The 26,327-nt window shown below is 47.8% G+C and overlaps 2 pseudogenes; one reads left to right on the forward strand and one right to left on the reverse strand.

Moving 5' to 3' along the window:
• The first annotated feature begins 4,866 nt into the window (after positions 1–4,866).
• Positions 4,867–10,237, forward strand: LOC136519082 (uncharacterized; annotated as a pseudogene).
• Positions 10,213–13,209, reverse strand: LOC136519071 (ACT domain-containing protein ACR3-like; annotated as a pseudogene).
• Positions 13,210–26,327: the final 13,118 nt, after the last annotated feature.

The following is a 26,327-nucleotide window of genomic DNA, read 5'->3' on the forward strand; positions in this document are numbered from 1 at the left end:
TAAAGTGTTAAATTGATGCTTTACATTGGAATCAAAGTTATGTTGTGTTTTTGAATTTTAATAATTTTTGTTGCAATGCTTGGAGTGAACCTTGTTTTATGATATAGTGATATTGGTTGAATGAAATTGAGTTAATTTTTAACCACAAAAAATGACTAAATAACTGTTTTTGGAAATTCTATAAATTCAATTTTCAATATATACATTTCGTCGGAATTCTACAATTTTTAAACCATCAAAAATTTGATGTTAAGCCTTAAAGCAAAGTTGAAGAGCTCATCAAAATAAACAAGTTTGCTTTAAGGAGCAAAATGAGATGCTGAACAGTTTGGGAGTAATTTGGGAAAAAAAATCTTCCTTGAGCTACAGTAACCTGCCGTGACTCTTTTCTCTTCTCCTCTCTCTGTTCCTCACCGTCACCGTGGCAATCGGTGCTGCCGTGTCCTCTTGATACTTTCTCGCACCAGGCCGTGCAAGCCACTCGTTGGCCAGCCGAGCTGCCCCTGGCAAAATTGGATACTTCTTCTTTCCTTACGACAAAGAGCCGGTCGTTGTCTTCTCTGTTCTTCTTTCTCTGCTCAGACAACGCCACCTCCTGCACCGACGAAATTCGCCGTTCGTGTTCCATCCCCATCCAATTGCATGCGCAGCTAGCTCCGCATAGCCCTTACGCTTTAGCTGGCACCGCTCGAGCTATCCCAGTTCATCAGAATCAGCCGGGCGCCGTCATCCCCTTCATGGCCGTCCGCGGCGCCGCCGAGCTCCACCTCTCCGTGGCCAGAGCGCTCTGGTGCCTATCTTCTCCTCCCGAGTATGGTTCTGAGCTCTCCGTGATACCGTGTTGCTCATTAATTTATTCATTTTACCTCTACCGCACAGAGCACGCTGGAACGACACCGCCGTCGTTCACGCCGCGACCAGCCGCCATGGTCGTCGTCATCGCCTACGCTGAGCTCCATCACGTCATCGCTTCTATCAGTTGATCAATCATGTCGTGGTGAGTGTGCTTGATCTCCTATGAACCATATCTTCACCTTTCTGAGGCCGCAGTAACCATTCCACCGCCGCGCCGCCGCATGCGGCCATGTCCGACGCCTGCTGCCGTGGTCAGCCTGTCCAGAGCCACTGCAAGCCACGCCAAGTCCACCTATCGGTGTGGCCGAGTCTGGCGATGATCTTGCGCAACCTCACCGCCATCTTTACTGTCTTGATCGGCCGGCAACGTCGATGCCGTGTTTCCTTGCGCGGCTCAGCTCGGGGAAGAAGACGATGGAACTGTAGTGGATGTTGAATGAAAAGTCCGTGATTATTTTAAATAGTGCTATGATTTGTTATTTTTGTGTAGAATTAAATAGAGCTTTAAATATTATGAAAATTTTTGTGTGACCTCTCTGAGATGTAAACTATTTAGGAAAAATATGAAACCATGAAAATAAATAGTTTTTGGATACTTAAAAATTAGTCCTTTTAATTAAGAAATGCTTGCTATGTGATTTTTATAGGCCAAAATAAATATCCAATAACCATGAAACTTTTATTATATTTGTTTATTGTTAAAGCCTGCCTCCACAAAAAGTTTGGGATTAATTTGATGATGTTTAATTATACTCTTATTTATATGCCTTAATTATTAGTTGATAATTGTCAAAATGATAAACATAAATCATGAGATGTCCTAAATGGTTTTTGGACTTGATTATAGATCATGAAACACCCCTGCTGTGTCATGGCCAAGTGATTACCTTCTTGATATGCTTATGTTCACCCTTCAGTTAATAATTCTAAATGACTTAATTAAGAATTTCATTAGTAAATGCATGTTAATAAACTTGATTGCTTCTTAGATGCAACCTCTTGGGTAAAAAGTAAAAGTTATACATTTCCTTGTATATTATTGATACATATCTTTTCATGATGAGGCTTTAGTTGGTAAGCATGTATGATAAGTGAACCTTTGACTTGTTAGAAGAACGACTAAAAATGCTTTATGATAATTACTTGTAACTGTACCGCGAAGGAAAGTTGTATTCAAGTTGTTAATTTTTGCATCCATCATCAAGCATCATGTTTTGTATCCCGCATCATGTTAAACATGGCATTGTTACTACGTATAGTGAACGAAGGTGAGCACGTGGTAGTTAATCAAGTTGCGGATGAGGTTAATCCGTCAGTTGAGGTCGGGTCTGATAATTGTGGAACGTCTCAGGAACCTGACTCTTCCGTGAACCAAGGCAAGCCCCGGATGCATTTAAACCTACCTTATGTTTTTACAAGTTTTTATCGCTTTTGCTTTTCTATACTGCATTAAGTGATTAGGAGTTGAGTGGAAACCTAATTGGTGCATTACCAACCTTGTTTTCCATATCTACCTTGTTACCAGTTTTAATTTGTAAATACCTAGTTATGCTTAGTCATGCTTATTCGGGTGATTACCTATCATCTGCGAGTTTTAAATGGATCTTTGATTACTTATGTTATCATAAGATATGAGCATGTGAAGTAATAAATCTAGACCGGGCAGATCCGGTGTGTGAGAGCCACAAGACATGGAGGTCTTGTGAGCTGCTTCCTTCCGCCTGTGTCGATTAAGGTTCGTCCGTTGTTGAATTGCATGAGGTGAGACTTTGTAGTACTAACCACATACTCCGGTAAGCCTTAACTCGGTTGTTCTATTACGAGAATGGCTGCTCGCGCACTGGGACTGGAGAGATGGCGAGAGTAGCGTATACCCATGTGGCCATGGGCTGGAATGGTGGAGTAATGTATTCTCGGGTGGCGCGGACCTTGTTCTTGTTTTAGAAGATTCGAGGGTAGGTTGATATATGTAAGTCGGGGATCTGCATATGTCGTGTGGTCTGGAATCCCCAGCTAGGATTTGTAATCGGTTCGAATCATCGTTGCTCCTCGGTTATGGAGACTCAACTCACTGTTCATCATCGTAGTTAATAACTGAAACTTGAATAAGGTTTGAGAAAGTGTTTGATATGAAGTTCATGATCTCATTATGGATCATGGCAGATTCATATATGGTTCTTATAAAGTTTTATATGTTGAAGTAAAGAATTTTGTTAAAGAGCTTTTACACAAAAGAACTTTGATTATTGCTAAAGCCATACCTTGAATCCATAATCCTGCATTCCTGAGTTCTATCAGTTTCTATTTCGGTTAAGTCTTGTTGAGTACTTTTGTACTCAGGGTTCGTTGACCCTTGTTGCAGGTGAGCCTCATGAGCAGGTCTATTTTGGACCTTGCTGCATGACTGTTGTTCATGTCGATGACGATAAGTGAATGTGTGATCCTTGGGCAGGATGCTTATTTTGTGTGTTTGTATTATGATACTAATACCACTCCACTACTACTATGGTTTGTAATAATTATCGAACTTAGTTTGTAAGGTTTGAAACAACTGGTTTGTAAACTAAGTTATCGTAAGACTTCTGCTATTTTACTCTGATGTAGATATTTGAATAAATGTTGTAATACTGCAATGACTCTGTAATGTGATCCTGCTCGGAAATCGTGGATGATTCGGGGTTCCCCGAGAACATCCGACAGTCTTCCTAAGTTACTAGGAACATATGCACAGTCGTCAGAGGTCGTTGGACAGTGACAAGTGCATGTGTGTTCTATAATTTAAAAGGTTCTGCCACAGGCGGCCGTGGGGCACGCGGAGCGCCGGAGTTGAGGCCTGTGCGGCCGGCCATGCCATCTCCTCCACCGCCGGATCGAGCCATCCGAACGCCAAGGGTACGTCCGGAGGCACGGACGCGCACGGGAGAGGGGGAGAAGCCGCATTCGCCATCTGCTTCGTCCTGGCCGTAGCGTAGGAGGTTCTCGTACCTCCCCATTCCGAGCCAAGCCTCGCCGTTGGAGTTGAGATCGAGGGAGGAGAGGCCGGCCCGTTGAGAGCTGATGGAGCTTGAGCTAGGGAACTGCGTCGGCGGGTCGGAGTAGAGGTTGAAAGCCGACGAGTGCTCCGGTTGGGAGAAGAAATCGCGGGTGCCGTCGTCGTTTCCGTACCCGCTACCGTTGCCTTCGAATCCGTCCATGAGCGCTCGGACGCGGCTTGAAAGCCCGATCTACGCGCGGAGGGCACGACCGGCCACGGTGAAGGAAGTGTGGGGAAGAAGGTGAAGGCTGGCGATGGAGGAGGTGGGGGAGAGACCGAGAGGAGCGGCTGCGAGGGAGATCAGCGCGGCGGCGGTGGAGGAGAGTGGCGGAGATGGAGATGGGGAAAGGAAGAAGGAGAGTGGCGGCCGAGCGAATGGATAGGGTAGGGAGGGAGCGGGTGAGGGGTACAGGCACGTCCAGGCCGCGGACCGAGGTGAAAAATTTCGAATTCAGGAGTCTGGAGTCCAAAATGTGAAATTTTTTGGAGGAGAACTTTTTGCACTTTTCACACCCATGTTTAGTTACATTTTGCAAAAAGATGATCCAGAATCCAAAATTAGTTTGCAAAATAGAGGAACTAAATATGGCCTTAACTTTTATCTTTCACGGTGGCAGTTTTAAAAACTTTGTACTCACTCGGTTTCAAACTATAAATCGTTTTGATTTTCTTATATCCATTTTATCTAAATAAATAATATGTCTAGATACGTAATAAAATGTATGAAAAAAAAACAGAGGGAGTAGCATTTGGTTTCTGTGAAGAAATCGAGGGCAATTTAATAACTTTTCAAAATTTACAAGTTTCAAACGAACGGTCGCCATCGCCACGAGGTAATTGGGTGATGGTGGTCCGCTGGAGCCTGGAGGAAGTCCGCTGGAGCCTGGAGGAACACGAACAGGGGAAACCAGGAGCGCCACGAGGGCCGGGCCCAGTGGCAACTCAGCAAACGAGCCGCCCTGTCTCTTCTCCCAATCCCGTCCATTTCAATTCAAGCATGCAGGCACCCGAAGAAAAGCGGCCGATTGAACCGAACCAACCAACCCAAGAGTAGCCAACCCGAATCCCAAACCCAACTGCCCCGCCGCCGGCGATCGCCGGAGATGTCATGGCTCGCCCGCTCTCTCGCCACATCCCTCAACATCCCTGACGATTCAGGCGCCGACGATGACCCGGACGCTACCCCCACCCCTCCCCCCTCTGCGCGCATCCCGCCGCAGCCGCCGCCGCTCCCCACTCACCCGCTGCATTCGGGCGCAGCGGAGGGCGTCAAGGAGGACCTCACCGAGCTCTCCAAAACCCTAACGCGCCAGTTCTGGGGCGTCGCCAACTTCCTCGCGCCACCGCCCGGGGAGACCTCGCCGTCGCCCTCACCCTCCCCTCAATCGGCGGGGGGTCAATCCGCCGATGCGAGGACACCGCCCGAGATCGCCGGTATCCGGAACGACTTTCGCTGAGATCGGCGGGAGGTTCAGAAGCGGGATCTCCCGGATCTCAGGTCACAAGGCCGTGTCTGGGTTCTCTAGGATGGCCTCTAGTTTCTTCGCTCCTGATGACTACGCGGAGAACGAGTGGGACGAAGAGCGGAGACGACATATTAGGTATGAGATGGAAGAGGAGGTGGAGGAGGCGACGAGGAGTGGCATCAGTGGGAGGAGAGGGTAGGCCTTAGGGCGGAGGATGGCGACGCAAGGCATGAGTTGGAGATGGAAAGAGTAAGGGACGAAGAAGATGACGAATTGGAGGAGCTGAGAGCGAGGCATGAGGATGATGGCGAATTGGGGGAGCAGAGAGCAAGGCATGAGGAGGATGGCGAACCTGAGGAGCTGAGGGTAAGGCATGAGGAGGAGGAGGAAGTGGAGGAGGACTGGGATGTGATTGGAATCACTGAGGAGGTGCTTGCATTTGCGACAAACATTGCCAGGCACCCGGAGACCTGGCTCGACTTCCCATGCTGCCTGACGATGACGAGGCTGATGGACCATTCTCATGTAATTTCTTCACCTCTTTCTTCAAGTTATTCATATTGTTCTCGGTGAAATGATATGTAAAGTTTCAAGTTTACCATTGGAAGATGTGTTGCTAGGTTCAAGTCATTTTGTCTCTACTGTAACTGAAAAAACTCTTCATGTGTTAACTACTATCAGCTTAATATCTTGGTTGCTCTGCATGTTCATTGTTTTTTCTACCAATTTTATGCATATAGAATTTCTTACCTAAACTTTTTGTTCCTTCAGATTTTGACATGTCTGATGCTCAACAAGAGCACTCCTTGGCTATTGAGCATCTTGCTCCCAGATTAGCAGCTCTGCGGATTGAACTATGCCCGATCCATATGAGTGAAGAATGTTTTTGGAAAATTTACTTTGTTCTTCTACATCCTAGACTGAACAAGCATGATGCTGAGCTTCTATCTACACCACAGGTAAAATTCTCCTTACTCTTGATACTAATATTATCTCCATGGTTAACATTGTTCCAGAAAATTAGCTATAGATAAGTAGTAAAGCTATATGCAGGTTATGTTAAGGCTTAGTGATGCTATCTTGTACCAAATATCTAGGTAGTTCTGACTTGACATTTGTTATGTTAGAATATTTCTCAAGACATCTCTTTTGTGGTTTACATCATTATTTATGGATTTATTTATTTCATTAATGTGATACATGACGCATGAGAACTTCTAAGGGGTTGCTGTATGGGAAAAAGAAAAGAATCCCATATGTCAATATCAACAGTGTTGATATAGGTGCTTACCATTCGAAGTTATTATGGCTGAACGAGCAGAGTACAAACTTACAATAGGTAGCATATTCTTATGATTGCCTGAGCTCTTAGACAACATAGCTTACCCATATAATTTGTGTTTACTTTCAAGAGATCTTGATTCTTGATTTAGTTCTATGTATGTGGTAGCACATTTCTAGTTTCATACTCAACTACTAGACATAAGAGTTGTTGGTTGGTTCACACCAGCGCACCATACAATTAAACATGATATTTAGTGGTCTGATGAAGGAAGCTGAAATAACCTTTATCTAGCTTCTCTGCAAATTATGTCATCTCTTCCATAGTGCCAGGCATATTTTGATCATAAACACAGATTGTGGTCAAATCTAGAAATTTCATGGCAGATGACCAACTTGTCCCATATTAAGTATCCATACTCCATAAAGGAAAAATACATAGTTTATGTACTTGGACATAAATGGTAACGGGAGACAGAAAACAACATGATAAAGTATGAACATCATTTCTTCTGCATGTGTGTAATGGCGGAGGAAGGAATTAAACTAAGGTGTGGTGAAGTGCCGAAGTAGGTTACATAGGTTGAGTAAGATTGAAGATTTGAAATTATTTATACACATGCAAGATTTAATGATTTTGTATTCGCCAAGTACAAAATTATTTGCACTGTTGAGTCCATCTATACTTAATTCTTTGCCCTGTTCTTCATAATTAATACCAAATTTAAACAACAAATTAAATAAACAAGTAAACAATAATTGAAAAAAAGCTTATGCTGCTGCAAATTGAGCCTTACTCCCTTACCTGATTCTGATCAGTGTGTGGCCAGTGTTTGTGCGCCTGTTCCTCTGCATCAGTGTGTGCCTTGTTGTCGCTGTCTTTGTGTGACCGCCTCGCCGGCTCACTGAGTCTCCGCCTCCGCATCGGCGCCTAAGCCCTAGGCATCTGCACTCTGCAAAATCAGGCAGCGCAGCAGAACTCGAATCAACGAATTGTCTGGGACTGGGATACTATAGACGGACAGCCGGATGGGAACGGAATACGTACGGGCGGTTGTCCGGACGATAAAGAGGCAGAGAACACAGTGATGGCCCATACCATAAGCAAGGCCCAAAGCCATGACCTAGAAAAACCATTTGTTCCTTCCTCCTGTCTATTGGGCAGACTGTGTTCAAAGATTGCTTCGATGTCCATGGCCGATCAGTGGACGGGGTGCCTGTCCGGCAGTTCAGGGGGAGATCCGCTAGGAAGTCAAGGTATGGTGTCCGCCATACCTAGCCATATCGGATCCTTTGCCCCTGCATGTCTGTGCCTACATGTTACAGCAATATATGAGATTGCTTCCTCTATCTTTTGCAGTGAGTAGTAGATAAGCTTCCTTCAAACTATATGTAAACTATATGCAATATGCATTTTTGTGCATACTACTGAGGAGCTACCGAGCTAGTCATGTCAAATTGGTTGTTTTTTATTTGTCTAGAAATATAATCATACCAGCATGTTTCAGACCTCCCTAACTAGATTTGGAAGCTCTAGGTAATTTGTAGGCATACTTTAGGTTTATGTGGCTAGATTTCTCTAACCTCTAGTTTGCACGCACTGTTTAGATTCCTTATTGATTTACTAAAAATCTCGGCCCCTGTGGGAGACCCTCACCACGGTGTTGAGCTAGGATGAAGATTATTGTCTGCAGGACCGAGTAACCCCCCTAAGACCGGCAGCCCAATACGTGCAACTTAGGACCTAGGACATGGCTGCGTGTCTCGCTGTAAGCTGCATCGGACACGTGTTGCACTGGAAACTGCCGACGAGAGGGTTAACTCATTGGTGAAAAGTTGAATCTCTAAATTTGACCTTCAAGTGCAGATTCAAGCAAGGGGCATATTGTAACAGATAGCAGTTAAGGCCAGTTACTCAATATGAACTCTCAGAAGATGCCGAACAGAGTATTTTGTGCAATTATGGTAGGCTTTTTCAATGACATCAGAAATTGGGCAAACTAAGTGTAGAAAATTCTGCCTATCTGATTATTATGTCAAAGATAATTTAGTAGTAGAGGCCCATGGCCTATGTCCATCCGTGCGTGCTGTGCAGTAATGGTCCAAGAACTTCCTTTTTTATGAGACATGGTTAAACAAAATTCCAATTAAGCACTTGCAAGATCCTGCATAAAGAGGACTAGAAGTATACAGTCTTTATCTTCAACTGACTGTTGCCCTTTCCTGTTCTCCATGTGCAACCTTCTCTGGTTGAGAACAAAGCTAATATTATAATCTGTCTGCTTGTGATGGTTTATCTTGAAGTAAACTGATCGCATGTTCCCAATGCTCCCCTGCACCCTGATGCCGACGACCTGAAATCAAATAAAGTTAGTTTGGCTTGAGTTGTCTTGCTAGGTATTTAAATTTCAAACTCCAATAGAGGAACCAATGAAGTAATTAAAAGTGGAACCCATCCAGGATCAATACTGCTTGCTTTAGTGATTAATATTCTGCACATTTGTAGTTCTTTCTATAAATTAGATTTGCACTATGGCGGAACACCTTCCCCCAAGTTGACTTTCTTGAACTTTTGGAGTCCATTTATGTCATGGGTGCACCAAAAGGAGGGATGCACAATAGAATATCAGTTGCCAGTGGTTGATGCAATCATCATAACTAAAGACATGATTATTTGCCATTTCTGCTGGTATCAAACAGTTTATTCCACGAATAATGATACCTGCCTGAGCCAGTAATCTAAGTCCAATTCTTATTCTTGCAGATTGTGGAAGCTAGAGCAATGCTTATGCAACGTTTGCAATACCAGTCAAAGCTTGAAACTGAGCAGCTAGATCATCATAAGGATGATCATGGAGTTCAGTTACGAGAGGGACACCTTGAAAGATGGTACAAAAGCATTCCCATTCATGCGACGGGAAGCAGCTTCTGTTATGCCCATAACAGAAATTGAGATTGAGAAGCATCCTATCCATGTAACTGAAGTTGCAGCTGTGGACAAATCGGTCATCAAAGAGGAGCTGCCCAAGGATCATACTGAGACCTCAAATATTTTGCAAGAGGCCTTTGATGATGACATAGACGATTGGTTCGACGAGGAGGCTGATCTTGCTGGCCACCCAACTATCCACATAGGTGACGAGGAAGACGTGTCTTTTAGTGACTTGGAAGAGGATGACGTGAAATGATTTAGTTGCAACTTGCAAAGCGAGCTATCGACCAGTGTATTGGAAACTGGATATCTATGCTATACAAGAAAATGTAGAGGTGCAGGCTGTTTGTGAAAAGAATAGGGTGTACAGTGAAAACCGAGTGGCTTTGTTTTGCACTCAAGCTGCCGGGGTGAAGGCACTGTTCAAGCTACCGGGGGAGGCCTGTGATCTTAGCGCTCAAGCGGCCGGGGTGAAGGCACTGTGATCTTATCGCTCGAGATATGGTAGGGTGCTACGTTTGACCAGCATTACAGTTTGTAATTTGATTCATACTCTTTTGTACATAAGCATTCGTGATGTTATAAGGTCAGAACAATAAAGTTACATTCGTTGTTTGGTCAAAGAATTGCACATATATCAGATAAAAAAGCAGAGTGATCTTCAATTTATCGAGAATTTTATGTGCAATACAACTTGCTATACTTTATGTACAAATTTGTACTGCTTCCTGACATTGTAATTCTTGGTACCCGAGATACAGGAAATTACTGGAACTGAGCACCTATGGAAGCGTCTATGCAGATTGCAGAAGAACAACAGGTGGATTGTTCTCCGAACAGGTTTCAAGACCTGATGTAGTTGAAGTTATTCGAGAGCTTCCCAAGGTGTGACCATAGAAGGCTCCCCAGGGAAGGTCTGGGCCTCTCCTGAGGCTGAGGCCCGGCGACGGGCGGGGCTGGCACGCTGGTCTTCCTCACCGGCGGCCAGCCAGGGGCCTCCATGACAACGTCGAGCGAGATGTCCATCTCGGCGACCCTCGCCTGCACAGCGCGCAATGCCTCAGCGCGCACCTCGCCGCCGGTGTCCGTGACGAGGTAAAATATGCCAAAGGCGTCGTCCTTGTGCCTCTTGAGCTCAACTCTCAGCAGCGACAGGCCGTGCTCTCGCAGCACCCTGGTGAAATCCGATAGCAACCCCGACCGGTCGGCGGCGCGCACCTCCACCCTCACGCCCTGCAACGTGCAACGCCGTGCGTTAGTGAAACGAGGCGGTGGGCGCCCGACGACAAGTACATACACAGCCGCGAGGAATGGTCGAGCGAGCCTGACATGAGTGGCCCTCCGCTCCACCGCGGCCACGAGGCACCGGGAGACCTTCTGCCGCTCGGCGCTGCTGTCGACCGTGCGCCCGTCCTTGTGCCGGATGTAATATTCCTGCGTCCGATGATGCCAAGGATGACACAGTGTCAGACTCCAAGTCTCCAAGGGTGATGATGCAATGCAACATGGGCACCCACGTACTGACATGAGGTGAGAAACACACGTGGTGATACCTGAATGGCAAGAGCCCCCTGGGAATCCGACGGTAGCGTGGAAGACGACGTACTGCATGTCGGTGAGCGAGCACACCGTGTCGAAGAGCAGCCTGGGCCGGTCCCTGCTCGTCATCTTGACGACGGCGTAGCCCCGCTCCTCCCAGCTGTCGATGGACACGCGCGTCACGGCGCAGCGGGGGGCCGTCCGCGCGGTCGCCGCCTTGTCGCCCATGCTGAAGAGCTCCTCATCGACGGGGGTCGGTGCCGGGCCGGACTCGTAGTCCCGGTCGTCGTGCATGAGCTGGTGCAGGCGGCGCTCCGTGTGGACGCGGCCCTGCACGGGCTCCGACACGCACACCCAGTGGCGCTCCCCGGTCAAGTTCTCGCGCGCGTCCACCACGGCGTTCACCAGCCGCTCGACGCGCGCCCACCTGGCTCGGGAGCAGCGGCGCCTGCGCCGGCGCCGTCCGTGGTGGCCGTCGTCACGTACAGCACGCCCGCCGCGCGGCCGTTGTGCGTCCACGCCTGCCCGGACGCGACGTGGCACCCGTTGTCCACCAGCACAGACGTGATGGACGACAGGAGCCCCGCGCGGTCGTGCACCGTGAACTCGAGCGCCGCGCAGTCCGTCACGTCGGGCCCGCCCGGGCCGACCACGTTGCCCAGGCACGTCGTGAACCGGGGCGACGGCCCGTTGCCCGGCCGGTGGAACGGCACCAGCGCGCGCTGGATGAACTCCGGGAGCGACGGGTCCGTCAGCTTGCGCCCGATCTGGTCCGTCACGTGGAACACTGCATTGGGCAACAGTGGCAGCCGGTCAAGAACCGATTGAATTGTGGGGGCAAGGGCAATGATTGATGCCCAACTTTCCATGAAAGACCGGAGTCAAATTCGACGGGCGATGGCACGATGGCATTCAAAGCAAATTGACAAGAAACGAGGAGGAGGAGCAGTCCTTGCCATCCATGAGCCAGCCGCCGTCGGAGGAGATGTACGACTTGGAGATGACGAGGTCGAGATCGGTGAGCAGCTGCACCATCTCCAGCAGCACGCCGTCCCGGTTCACGCTGTCAACCTGGAAACGGGGGAGGCACACGAAATCAGAACAGAACGAGAGGAGGAGGTCCTGTGCATGCTATGCTCGGCTCTGTTTTGTCGCGAGAGCAAACAAACCTTGACCAGCGTGCAGTCCTCGCGCGTCTCATTGTCGACGACGACCCTGCAGGCCACACAGAGCTCGTCAACAGCCGGCGTTCAGAAGAGAAGGGGAATCGCGCAGCAAGCCAGCGGAGGATGCGTACCCGGGGGTGCCGAAGCGGTCGAGGAGCGGGTCGAAGTCCGGCTCGAAGTACGGCCCGGAGACGTACTTCATCGCCGCCGAGGCGCCGCCGCGCCGCTGGCTTTCCTTCTTGGACAGACAGAGCCTCTTGATTCCGCCGAACTTATTTATCTCTGCCTGGGTGGAAACCTGCAGGGATTGTATGAATAAAATACATACATACAAGATATAAATATATGGTAAGAAAGGCCGGGCAGATCCAATCTGAGGCCAAGAACAGAAGAAAGAAACAAGAGAGCGAGAGACGGGGGGCAAAGAAAGAAGACAACACGAGGAACGCGCGCCGTGTTCACATGCGACGCCGCGGGTCGCCGGCTCGGCGGCGTGGCGGCAGCGCAATGACAGCATACTCGCTGGGGACGCGGGAGATCACCAACGAACACCCTTCTTTGGGGAGGACGGACAGAGGCGACGAAACCAACGGAGCGGGAGGTATTATATAGGTGGACTGTGGACGGATGTGGATGGAGGAGGAGGGAGATCGATCACCTTGCGTTGCGTTTCCACAGGCGGAGCCGAGGCGAGGTCACGTGTGGTGGTTGCACGCCCGCCCGGTTCCGGGCTCCGATTTGCTCCGCGCGCCTGCCTCTGTTCGTTGTCGTCGTTGCTCCTCCTCTCTCTGCGCGAACGAACTCTGCGAATCGGCGGCGTTTTAGGATTTGAGCGGGGGGCGCGAACGGCCGCCGCGCCACGTCGGACGGGCGCGCGGACACGTGGCGGAGGCACCCTGGTTGCTAGCGTAGCCTTTGTCCGGTTTCGTTGCTGAACTCCGACTCTGTTCTCTCTTGTGTTTTTCGTTCCCTCCTCGGCTGCTCCTCTGGCCTTTGGTTGACCGGTTAAGGCTTTGCTTGTACAGAGTAGATCAGATCTGCTTCGTAGGATCGTCTCCTTTTTGGGTTGCCGGAGGGTGCAATTTCATGAGGGTTCTACTTCTACAGACATACAGCGCGGAAATGCACAGATTTTTTTTTCTTCTTTTCGTCTCTTTCTCATGTGCACAGCCTAGTTGCAAAATTGTGATTTGGAGAAAAATCCTCTCATGCTGCCCTTTTCACCACAAGATCAGAGGATGTGCCGTTCACGATACGGGTTCATCCTCAGTGCTCTTTTGGCAATAGGAGTTCTCACTAGTCACCACATGACGTGATGTCTTGGCAATAGGAGTTCTAATCGAATTCCACAATATAATTAACACATTGCTCTCACGCAAAAGATATAATTAAAAAAGAGCCACCCATCACCGTACATATTTTTTTGAGATCAACTACAGGGGGCATCAAATTGATCCCCACCTGATTTTATTTCACAGATCCCGGCAAACCGGATCAGCTTACATATTAAAATAAAACATTGTGCCTTTGCCTAATACAATTAACATTGTTAACTGTGTTTTACATCAAACATTGTTGGAAAGAAAAAGTAGCTAAATAAAGAGTTTGATGTAAACAAGTTTGATGTAAAACACAGTTAACAAAAGCAAAAGGAGATTATAACTGAAAAAAAGGAATACGCACCGTTCAATTTCTCCTATGATCTAATAGTCTATGTCTAATCAAATTAGCTATGCTGAACATGATCTAAATTTAACCAGAGTCCTTAAATTCAGAATTAGAAAATACAAGAAAAGTAATAATTTACATGGCAGCCACGGAACTAGATACAGTTCCAACTTAAATAATAAGGCACGGATACAAGACTGAATATGCATGTAAGGAATATTTCTAAATTTAAATAAGATTCATTCCCTCTGTTCCAAAATAAACACAAGTCTCGTTTCCCGATAAGAATATAAAAAGTACTATCAACATTTAGGATCTTTAAATAAGTTTATTATAAAAGTATATTTCATGTAACTTAACTATGCTTGCTATACATCCTAAATACATTAGTATATTTTGGCATGCTAAATCTTTAGCACGGCAAATTTTGAATATCATCCGAGCTAGCCTCGAAACATCCTAAACAGGCACAGCATCGTAGCTGGGCACGTAAACAGGCAGCACGTGGCACGTGGAGGTGGAGGGCGCGAAGAAGCCGCTGCCGCACGAGCGGGTGCCGCAGCCATACAGAATCGGACAGCACAGGCAGTACGCGTGTCAAATCCAGCGGACACAAAATCGCGCGCGCAGCTGGCAAAACAACCGAGTGCCCTATTGCATTTCTGTTCTGGTATTAGCACAATACAGTGTCAGATCCAGCGGACACAAAGTCGCGCGCTCAGCCGGCAAAAACACCCGAGTGCCCCGAATTTTTTATTTTTCAGCCATTTTTTATAAAAATATTCACAAATAGATCTCTCGTGGTTTCATTTTCGTTTATAGGACCCTGATATCGTGCCCATGGCTTTTGGCGTCGAGGAAACACGTCTCGGCGCCATGGACGACGCCGAGGTCTTGGCGAGGCGTCGGACGTGGTGGTGACCTTGGCGCCGACGTGGACGAGGCCTCGGCGCCGTAGATCTCGGCGTTTGAAATAAAACAAGTATAATTGTTCCGAGAAACATGCAACAACACCATTATGGTTCAGCTGGTTAGGACGCGCGTGACTTAACCCAGGTTCAAACCCCAGTGCTGAATCTTTTTTTCAACCCTTTTGATATATCGTATCGAACTGCCCCCAGCAAAAACCAAAATTCTTACTGAACAAATTAGCGTCCTAAATAAATAATTTGTTGAGTAAGAATTCCCTACTGGATGGACCAATGGCGAGAGGGTGCAGCCATGTGCAAGCCAGCCTAGCCAAGTCCAAATCTGACCACCTTTCTTTCAACCCTACATCTCCCTTTCTCTTCATCCTAAGACGCCGCAGACAAAAAAAAAACAAAACAAAAATTATCCTGGATAATAAAGTAACTAGAGAAAGTTGACGCATCTGATCTTGAGAGAAGACGACATGAGTGGAAAAGGTGCGGTGGTAGTAAAGCGACGTAGGTAACACATGGACGGACCAAAACGCCGGCCACTAGTAGAACGTCTGCAGAGATGTTCAGTAAGAATTTTGGTTTTTGCTGAGGCAGTTCGATACGATATATCAAAAGGGTTGAAATTCGAGTTAATTTTATATGTAAAAAAAGATTCAGCGTTGAGGTTCGAACCCAGGCTCCTTGGGCTAAGTCGTGCGCGTCCTAACCAGCTTAACCACAATAACATTGTAGCATGTTTCTCCTAACCAGCTGAACCACAATAACATTGTAGCATGTTTCTCTGAACAATTATACTTGTTTCATTTCAAACGCCGAGATCTATAGGGTAACAGCTCGGCGCCAAGATCTGCGGCGCCGAGGCCTTGTCCACGTCAACGTCAGGTCACCGCCATGTCCGACGCCTCGCCAAGACCTCGGCGCATTACGTGTTTCCTCGGCGCCAAAAGCTATGGCGACGAGGTCAGGGTGCATAAACGAAAATAAAACCACCTGGAGTCTATTTGTGAATATTTTTCAAAAAAAAAGACTAAAAAATAAAAAATTCGGCCCGAGTGCCCTATAACATTTCTGTTCTCGTATATATATTAGTACAATACACATATTTTAATCGTCTTGACAGAATGAACAGGCACGACCAGGACCGATAGCAGTATCTCACGGCCATCAGCTATATTGAAAAATCCATATCAATTGTTTTGATATGGATGGATTTAGTAGAACCTGATGATTGGGTTGTGTTGCACTCCTTACGGATGCGCTCGCTGCAGACAGAAAGTAGCTAAGACGAACCCCGTGCTCTGCAAGCAATAATGCCGGACTGACTTGGAAAACCAAACGCTGTGAGAGAAAAATATTATTTCTTTATTAAAGAGTACTATTAAAGTAATGCCGTAGAACAGAACAACAACTGGTAGTTCAGAGAGTATAGGCCACAGATGCGTGCTTTACCAGCGCTCGGGTTGGGCTCACTTGCTCGTGTTTTGGATGACAGACAGTATCCAAGACGACCTGCATGGTTACTAAACCTGATCAAGACTACGGCTACGGCTAATTCCTCCGTCCTAAAATAAGTGCACATCATATTTATCAAGGAGTCAATTTTTTTTTAAAGTTTAACTATGTATATAAAAATAATATCAATATTTGTATCTCTAATTAATTTTATTATGAAATTATATTCCATAATCAATCTAATTTATATACCTAATACTAAGGAGGCAAAATTTCTTGCACATCTAAATTTTCGTCCAACCTAATCATTAGTGTTGTATCCGTGTCTAATTTTTGTTTCCGTTTCCCTCTCCAGTTCCATCTCCACCTGGTTATTTCGGCCGCTGCAGTTGTGCAACAAGATAAAAGCGAAGAAGTTAAACGTTTGATAGTTTTTTCTCCCCCGTTGTAACGTGCGGGCCATGTTTGCTAGTAATACTTGTTACACATCATGAACATTAGTAAATTTTTTATATGTTTGGTCAAACTTCATAAAGTTTGACTTCTCGATATTTGAGATGTGCACTTATTTTGTGACTGAGGGAGTACGTGCCAGAGAGAACTTGAATTGATATACATATTTGGATGGCAGCCAGTAAATTAAAATTTTGGGCAAGAGCGAGGGAGTGCACTATGGCTAACTATACTAGCCGGCCTTGTTCGCTTGGCTTATCAACCGTACTGTTTTTAACGAAGTAATAGTATTTTTCTTTCACAATAAATCAACGAAGAGCCTAGCTTTTCAGGAAAGCTAACAGGGGCACGGTACGCCATACCTCCGTGTGTTGTCACTTGTCAGCAGCGCTGACGGTTGCGGCCGTACACGGTTACGCCCTGCTGGCGTGCCGGGGCAGCAGCGCTAGCTTCAATCCAAGTGTTCTCTCTCGATCCCTAGTGGGCGTCGGCCGTTGCAGCCGCCAGCCAGGATTGCCATGGCCCCCTCTGGGACTGCACAGGATTACACGCGCAAGCAACGACGCGAGCCAAGCGCCGGGCCCGTCATCCGTGGTCCATGGAACATGGGTGCCCGCCGTGTCGTTCGACGGCAGCAACCAAGGGCGGATCGGAGTGGGTGCATGGCCCGCTTCAGTCGGCCGGGTAGGGTGCGACTCCAGTTAAAGATGCGCCCGTAGGAGCCCGACATAGGCGACCGCGGCGGCGCGACCCAGTGCCTGAAGAACGCCGCGTTCGCGGCGGCGAGTCAGGGTGGCCAACGGCCCGGTGCGCAAGCGCGGCCCGCAACCGCCCGGTGACGTGCGGCCGCAACAAAAGGCGACGGCGCGACGTGCGTACGTACGGGCGCGTGCGTCGGCAAACTCGGTGGCTTTGATTGAGTTTATTTCCTTCCCCCATATGGGAGGATGGATCGACGATCAGTTCACGCGAACGCGATACGCGGGCTGCGGCCACGTACGTCACTGTCCCAGCAGCCGTGGCGTCATCTCGGGGTGCGAAACGGCCAGGCCGCTGGGTGGCCATGTGAGGCGCCCATCGACGTGCGCGGTCGCAACGGAAGTCGGCGACGCACGTAGTAGCTGAGATTGTGCTCGCTCGCTCCTCGCTGGTTGGCTGGCTCCGATGGATTCCGTTGGTGGACGTGGACTAGCCTGCTCGGTTGGCTGGTTCGTATTGTTGCTGGTTCGTGAAGAAGTACTGCTGGCTGGTTTGTGTGAGAAAAAAATACTGTTCTAGCTAGAAATTTACGATCGTTTATGACAAGTCGACCGATGCGTACGGGCTCCCCGTACGATGGGCCGGCCAATGCGTGACTCCTACAGAGTACTCTACGTTACTTCTCGAGTGCTCACAGGTCATCACGGTCACGGCTCCACACGGCACGACGTCGCCCAAGCGCGCCACCGGACCAGAACGCCGCCCCCGTCGCTGAAGCCTTTTCGGGGCGCGCGGGTTGCGTTCAACAGTGACATCTCCTTGCCAGATGGAAACTCCACGCGGTCTTTTTGCAAACTACCATGGTCTGTGTCCTTGAGACGGCTCCATCGTAAACTTAGTTTGCAGATCACGGCGCCGCAGTACGGATAACTAATCGTCTGTATCGTGACGGCGACAGTGGTTGCCAAGGGATGGAACTCTGGAAGGTACCAGCAGCTGCTGACTGCCGTCCGAGTCATGAAGCCGCCGTGACCGTGAGTTGTTCCTTATCCCTGCCTGCCTCAGGTATACCGTATACGTTTTTTTTCTTTCTCCATCCATCCAGGTGGTGGTTGGCGATCAATCATGCGATATATGCTGATTGCCGCCGTGAGTCCGTGACCGTGAGTTCCTTATCCCTGCCGCCGTGGCATGCTCTATGCTGATTGCTGAACCGAGGTGACAGGTTAAGCAAGCTACGGCGCTGCAACATTGCATTGCATGGACGGGACGACGTGGACAGAGACGCGATATATGCCGCCGGCCGGCCTCCTTAAGTGACTGGTGGCGCATGCACGCCGCGGCAGTCGATCGGCAAGAGCTAGCGCGGCATGGCGCGAAACTGCGAGGCATCAACTTGCAAAGAGGCCATGGGAGGCGGCGCCATCGCCACCAGATAAAAAGATTGACAACGGCACGGTCCCGTGAAGCCTACGTTCGGCTCGGCGCGCAACTAGTGAGGAGGCGGCGTGCGGTCGTCTCGACAAGAAGCCATGGTGCGGCGCGTTGGATTGGGGCTGCTTCCGCCCCAAGAAGCGATGGTGCGACGCGTTGGATTGCAGTGCAGACAATAAAATGTATATTAAGACCACTAAAACGACAGCATGACTGGAATTTTGATCCACCAAACGCTCCCAGGTGAGGATTGGAGTGGATTTTGGAGTTATTTGGTGGGTAATTCGTTCATTTTCCTCGTGTATTGAGATTTGAGAGGAGATTTGTTTAACAAGAAAACCAGCACCGGTTCTTGGTTCTTGATGCTACATGAAGGTGGCTGAAAATAGGACCTAAATTCAGCATTGTGTGATTGTTGTATACAACTAGCAATGAATGTTGAGTTTTCAGAACATCTGATCTCCACAAGCATGTGTTACTATTACCGACAGCACAGGGTATGACTGCTGTATGGTGTGCTTTTACTGTTTTACATCAAAAGTGAAGGTGAGAGAAGTTGTAGGCTGTTGATACAAAAATACAATTCAACCAACACACTAGGACAACGTCACTCAATCAAAACATTATGTGTTGAGATGTCCATCCTCCATGCTGATCAAGCCCAAGACCAAGCTGTTTGTGAAATGCATACTGAGATCCAATGGAATAATTGCCCATGATCGCGATTACTGAGTCCAACTAGATCCTGAATGGTATTTTGCGGTAATAGTCACCTGAAAGAGGATAGTAATACTACAACGACTGTCCTTTGATTACCTGCATTGCTGTCTTTACTGGTGCTTAGCATCTGACCATAGCATGAGAGCAGATAGGAGGGATATTGTGGCTGTCTCAACTAGTAGCCTGCATGAACCAAGCCCGACAGGGGCCGCACCTGCTGACTTCAGCGAATGTACCTTCCTCTTCTGTGAAGTCTGAGAAATATGGGTCTGTTCGCTTGGTCGTAAACGATCGTAAATTTTTAGCTAGAATAGTATTTTTCTCTCACATCAAACTAGCCAGCAGTAATAATCCACGATCGTATACGATCGTTTCAGCCCCAGCCGAGCAGGCAGATGGACAGTCATATTAGATCCATTATCATAACAATATGGCATCATATCTGAAATTTTTTTTGGAGATAAGATTCTTTGTTTTGAAGCTAAAAGTACTCTCTTAGTCAGTGGTACTATAAAGTTTATCATGGGTGAAATTTAATGTAACTCAACTCCGCCTATGTTGGGGAGCCTATGGTGTTCTAGCATAGCAGGTTCAAGCCCTGATAAAGGAGGAGGGTTGTAATAAGCTTGGTGAGCTAATGTAAAAACTTAGCCACTAGTATGGAGATGAAACCCAAAAGAATCCCGTTGGGGGCGTAACCCTCTTAGCGACGCGGCATGCCGGAACCCGGGTATGGTGTTTAATGAGCAAGGACCGGGTCGTCACCCCTGTGACACGCCATGTCGTGATCTGGACACGGTGTCAAGTGAGCAAGGATTGGGTCGTCGCATTCTCAGTGGCGCGCCACATCGGCGCTCGGTTGTGGTGAAAAATAAGCAAGGGTCTTCACATCTGACTCGGCGGGTGCGAAGGGTAAAGAAGCGAGTCGAGCCAACTAGGATAGGATCTGTTTTGGTAGCTGGAATGTAGGATCCTGTAACACCCCTGGTGTTACGAGCTTGCTTAGCACCGAGATTTAGGTCCGAGAGAAATTAGCCAAATAAGTTTTTGGGTTTTAAAAATTTATAACTCATGTGAAATGATAAATTCTATGTGACTCACTTTTGTGGTTGAGAAAAAACAAAACAAATAGTGTTAACTAGTGCTCTTAGGAGATCAAAAATCAAATTTAACATTAAGATAAGCTATTTTCGTTAAGTCGGCAAATACTTTAACTATTGTTAAAATACCATTTTTGACGAATTATATTGAGCAAAATAGTTAAATGGTGCTTAAATATTTTGTTCCTATGGGTTAGTATAAGGTATGAACTATTGCATGAAGTATTTGTTGGTTGAAGTTAACAAGGTTTAGACCTATTAAAATTGCGATAAAAGAGTTAATGGTTACTTAGCCCCAACCAAAATCCTTAACTTTTCTAAGTACGGAAAAGTAGTAAGACAATGCTACTTTGACATTTAATTTCTAATAAAAATGTTTAAACACTAGCTACATGTTTTGGTATTGTTGATTGCATCAAAGTGAGTGCTTGAGCATGACATAGGTCGAAGTTGTGTTGGATGTCACATTGCTCTCGTAAAAATTGCCAAACCTCCTTAGAACGCGTTGTAAACGTGTTGTGGTGCTCTGTTCGTGAACCGATATTTCAGTGACGAGTCTATGTTGGCTCCACGCCCGCGCCGCTTCTGCCACCGCGGTTGCCGTTGGTGCTGTCGCTGCCTCCGCGTCCGCACCGCGTCGACGCCACTGTCGCTACCGTCGCATTGCCACGCTACACGCCTGCCGCTGCGCTGCGCCGCTGGCCCGCCTTAACGCTACGCGCATGAGGCCATGTCGCCGCCGCCTTGCCATTTATGGCACTGCGGTGCGCGGGCCACGTCGGCAGCGAGCGCGTGGCCATCAACTAGCGCTTGGCCGTGGGCCGCCCCGGTCGTGCCAATCGCATCCTGCCAAGCACGCACATGTCAAGCCTCTGACCAAGTCCCCACCACCTCTCGTCCACTCGCTTCTCCCCTGTTCGCCTCTCTGCTGTCGCCGCCGCTGCACCGCGCCAGAGCGCCTAGATGCAAGAGGACGCCTGCCATTAATTCGTTGCGCCCACCGCTCCGCCCTCAAGTCCCCTCTCCAGCCGTCCCCACCCCGCTTTGATTGCGGCTCAGCCAAGCCTCAATTTTGGAGCTTCGCCCTGCCACCGCACCGTTAAGACCCGTCACCGCCCGCGCCATGGCTAGTCCTCCCCACTTAGTCCCGCGTCGAATTGGTTGCACCAATAGCTCCGCCTTGAGCCCCTCTGCGTCGTGCACATGCTAGTTGCAGCTCTAGTGCCACCTCCTCACCGCTAACACGACCGTGCCTTTGCGGTCTACCTTTCACCTCGCAGCGTGCACGTGACCAGCCTCGCTTGGGTCATCTCTAGCTGAGCCGGCACCTTGGTTAGGTCACTGGTGAGTTGTCGTTCCTCACCCGCTACTGTAGGGTTGATATGGTGGACTAGAGGGGGTGAATAATCCTTTCTAAAATTAATCGTGTCGACTAACCAAAACAAGTACGGAATTAATACTATCGGTCTAGCCAAGACTACACTCATCTATCTTTGTTCTCTAGCACCTTGCAAAGATCCTAATTAAGCAACAAAGGTGTCGGGCTAGCTAGAGCTCACCTAATCAATTCTAGAAGCAAGGTCACACAAACCTATGCCACTAGTACTTTAACCAACGGGGAGTTCCTACACATGCTAGTAAGCAAAAGCACAAAGTCAACTAAGCTTACTAGCAATGCTCAATAACAAGGCAACCAATACCAAATTAGAGAGCGCAAATACTTAGCTACACAAACTAAGCTAAGTGACTAACAAGGTTACACAAACCAAATTAGTCACGCAAGGGAGCTACTTCTATGCTACACAAGCAAAAAGATAAATAGTGAGCTATACAAGCAAACTAATTACAAGAGCAACTACAGAAGCACAATATATATAAAAGTAATTACAAGCTTGTGTAAAGAGGATGCAAACCAACGGGAAGAATAAAGTTGACATGGTGATTTTTCTCTCAAGGTTCACGTGCTTGCCAACACGTTAGTCCCTGTTGTGTCGACTGCTCACTTGGTGGTTCGGCGGCTAATTGGCATCACCTGCCAAGCCTGCACGTCGGGCGCCGCAAGAACCTACCCCGAAAGTGAGAGTAGCTCAATGACAAGCTTTACTAGAGTTGCTCTTCGCGGCTCCCGCAGGGCGAGCATAATGCCCCTCACAAAACTCTTTTCCGGAGCACCGCACAAGCTTCTTGCAGGCTTTGACGGAGACCACCGTCAAGCCGTCTAGGAGGTGCCAACCTCCAAGAGTAACAAGCACCACCGGCTTGCAACTCGATTACCTAGTGCTACTCGATGCAACCTCATAATATAATCGCACTAGAATCGCTCTCACACAATCGGATGATCACTATCAAGCATATGTGAGATGGAGGGCTCCCAAGCACTCTCAAGCATGGACACAAAGTCCTCCGAGGTGCTTAGCATGAGCCATGGCCGAGACCACCTTTTATTTATAGCCCCATAGGCTAAACTAGCCGTTACCCCTTCACTGGGTGTTTTTTGGGTAGATCGGATGCGCCGGTCATATCGATCAGATGTAGGACCTCAGCGTCCGGTCAACGGATGCTCGCCACATGTCGCCTCCGTTCAACCTTAGTCGCTTGATCTCAATGGTCAAGTGATGACCGGCCGTAGCTGCTCAAAGTGACCAGACGCACCAACACCAGCATTCGGTCATTTCCAGTAAGCATCTAGTCATGACCGGATGCGTCCGGTCGGTCACGATCGGACGTAGCATCAGCGTCCAGTCCTTCTCCAACTTCTCTACGTTGCCTACGTCACCGTACGTTAGCCTGACTAGACGCACCCTGCCAGCATCTGGTCACTTTTAGCACCAGCGTCCGGTCGAAGACCGATGCCTGCGCGCGCTCTGCTACCACTGACCGGACGTAGGACCCTAGCATCCGGTCACTACGTGACCAGCGTCCGGTGCACTCTGTGAGACCCTATCTTTTCTGTATAGGGCGTCGGTGGAGTTTCAAACCCTTGCCTCCGTTCCTTCATCGAGTTGATCCACATCAGCTCCAACTTCTCTTTTGCAAATGTGCCAACATCACCAAGTGTACACCACCATGTGTATGTGTGTTAGCATTTTCACAATTATTTTCCAAAGAATTAGCCACTCAACTTGCCACGCCACTCAATCCTAGCGATGATGCAAAGTTAGATCACTCGAGTGACACTAGATGACCGATATGCAAACAAGGTTGCCCCTCTTGATAGTACGACCATCTATCTTAAACTCAATCATAAACTTCTCTATACACCTATAACCGGTGAAATGAAATGCCCTAGGTTATACATTTGCCTTGCGCATTTCATTCCATCTTCTCCAATGTTAAAGCAACACATGCACCAACACGATCAACAATGATATGATCCACTTCATATCATCACATGATCATATTGGTTCATCGATCTTGACTTCACTTGCTTTTCACCATTGCATTCGTCCATCGATGCCAAGTCTTGCTTAAGCTTCACCGCCATGTGGTCCATCGTTCTAAAGCCTCCAACTTACCCTTCACGCTTGCAACCGGTCCATCAAGCCAAGTCATGTCTTGATCTTTTCTACCTTGATCACATGACTCAATGTCATGTCTCATTTGCAATGACCTTCTTCAACATCACATGTGTGAGCTTTGCAACATCTCCGCGTCATTTTCACCTTCATGGCATATGTTGCTCACACATATGTACCTATAGACTAATCACATGTGTATCTCACATAAACACAATTAGTCCACCTGTGGACCAATGCCTACGCGTGCTTTGCCGCCACTGACCGGACGTGGGACCCTAGCATTCGGTCACTGTGTGACCAGCATCCAGTATACTCTGTGAGACCCTATCTTTTCTGTATAGGGCGCCGATGGCACCGTCGGACACTCCGCCGGTGGAGTTTTGAACCCTTGCCTCATTTCCTTCACCGAGTTGACCCACAATGAAGTGGATCGTGACGCCTAAGAGGAGGGTAAATTAGGCAACTTAAAAATCTAACTCCTAAACTATGGCCTCTTTTTCTAACCCTAGCAAAATCTATACAAAAGATAAACTATCTAAATGTGCAACTACAGTTTTGCTAGTGTGTTGCTATCTGTACCGCAAAAGGAGTAATACAGTCAATGTAAATACGGAAGCTAAAGAACAAGGTAGAGATATGCAAACTCCTGTCGATGACTCCAGTATTTTTATCGAGGTATCGAGAAGCGCTCAAGCTTCTCCTTAGTCCTCGTTGGAGCCCCTCGCAAGGAATCCCTCACAAGGGCCAAGCTCCCGGTCGGGTAACTTTGAAGATAGCCTCGGGCCTTCCCAACGTGTAAGTGGGTCTCCGACGTGTCTTCCGGCAAGCCTTTCCTGGATGCTCTCCGTCGTCTTCACTATCAAGCTTCCGGCCAAAACACCGCGGGCCTTGTTTCCTTTGGTACACATTGGCGGTCACATCACAAACTCGGTTGGTATGATCTCACAATACTACAAGCCCCTCTGATGTACAACAATGGTGCTTGCAAGCACCGAGTGGTAAGAGGTATACAAACCTCACTAAACACTAGGTCTAAACCTAGAGCAAGCGCATAAGCGGTGGTCTAATCAACCTAAGTACTTCGTAAAGCACCTAAGCTAATCACCTAATGAAACACTAAGCACTGTGTAAGTGGAGATCACTAAAATGGTGTATCAACACCCTTGATATGTTTCATCAGCTCCACACATCTCAAATAGCCGGTTGGGGATTGTATTTATAAGCCCCACTGAGAAAGTAGCTGTTAGGAACGAAGTCTCGCTTTTCTGCTACTGACCGAACGCTAATCACGTCCTGACCGGACGCGTCCGATCGTCCTGACTGTTGGAGCCGTGAACAACTAATCGAACATTGCCAGCGTCCGGCCACTTGCCACCGGATGCGTCCAGTCGCAAATTCACCGCTCTAGAACCTCTCTGTACTCGATTGGACGATGTTGTCCTTTGTCCGGTCGGTTTGCCACCAGCGTCCGATGCAGTGTCCGATCGCTGCTACTATTGCCAAGCCTCCTGATCGGAGCGTCCGGTCGCTTTTCTCCAGCGTCCGGTCCAGCGTCCGATCACCTCTGTGAGCTCATTTTTTCGTGATCTTGCATGCGGCTTGGTTTCTATCTTTGTGCATGGACTTTGCTTGATATCTTGGATCTTCTCTTGTGCTTCTAAGGTCTTGCTTTAGGTGTTGATTATCGGATTATCACGTCGCCTTCGTCCAAGTCACGTCTTGCACCCTATTGAACTACAAAACAATCACTTACAAATTTATTAGTCCAATTTGGTTGTGTTGGTCATCAAACACCAAAATTCAAAGTAAATGGGCCTAGGATCCATTTTCCTTACAATCTCCCCTTTTTGGTGATCGATGACTACCTACTTGCTAGGATGCAATGCAAGGGGCAAGATTATATAATGCTAAAAGATACTACTTGTAGGACTATATAAAAACTTATCTTGCCCTTTCAAATATTCCCATGTGGTATTATGAATTTAAGCCTTGCTTCCTATAAATACTCCCTATTACATAGGCTAATCCATAATCCACTATCCTCCCTTTCTTGGACCATTACCACTTGTAGACCATAACCACTTGTA

Source organism: Miscanthus floridulus, chromosome 2 (assembly GCF_019320115.1).
Source record: "Miscanthus floridulus cultivar M001 chromosome 2, ASM1932011v1, whole genome shotgun sequence".
NCBI lineage: Eukaryota > Viridiplantae > Streptophyta > Magnoliopsida > Poales > Poaceae > Miscanthus > Miscanthus floridulus.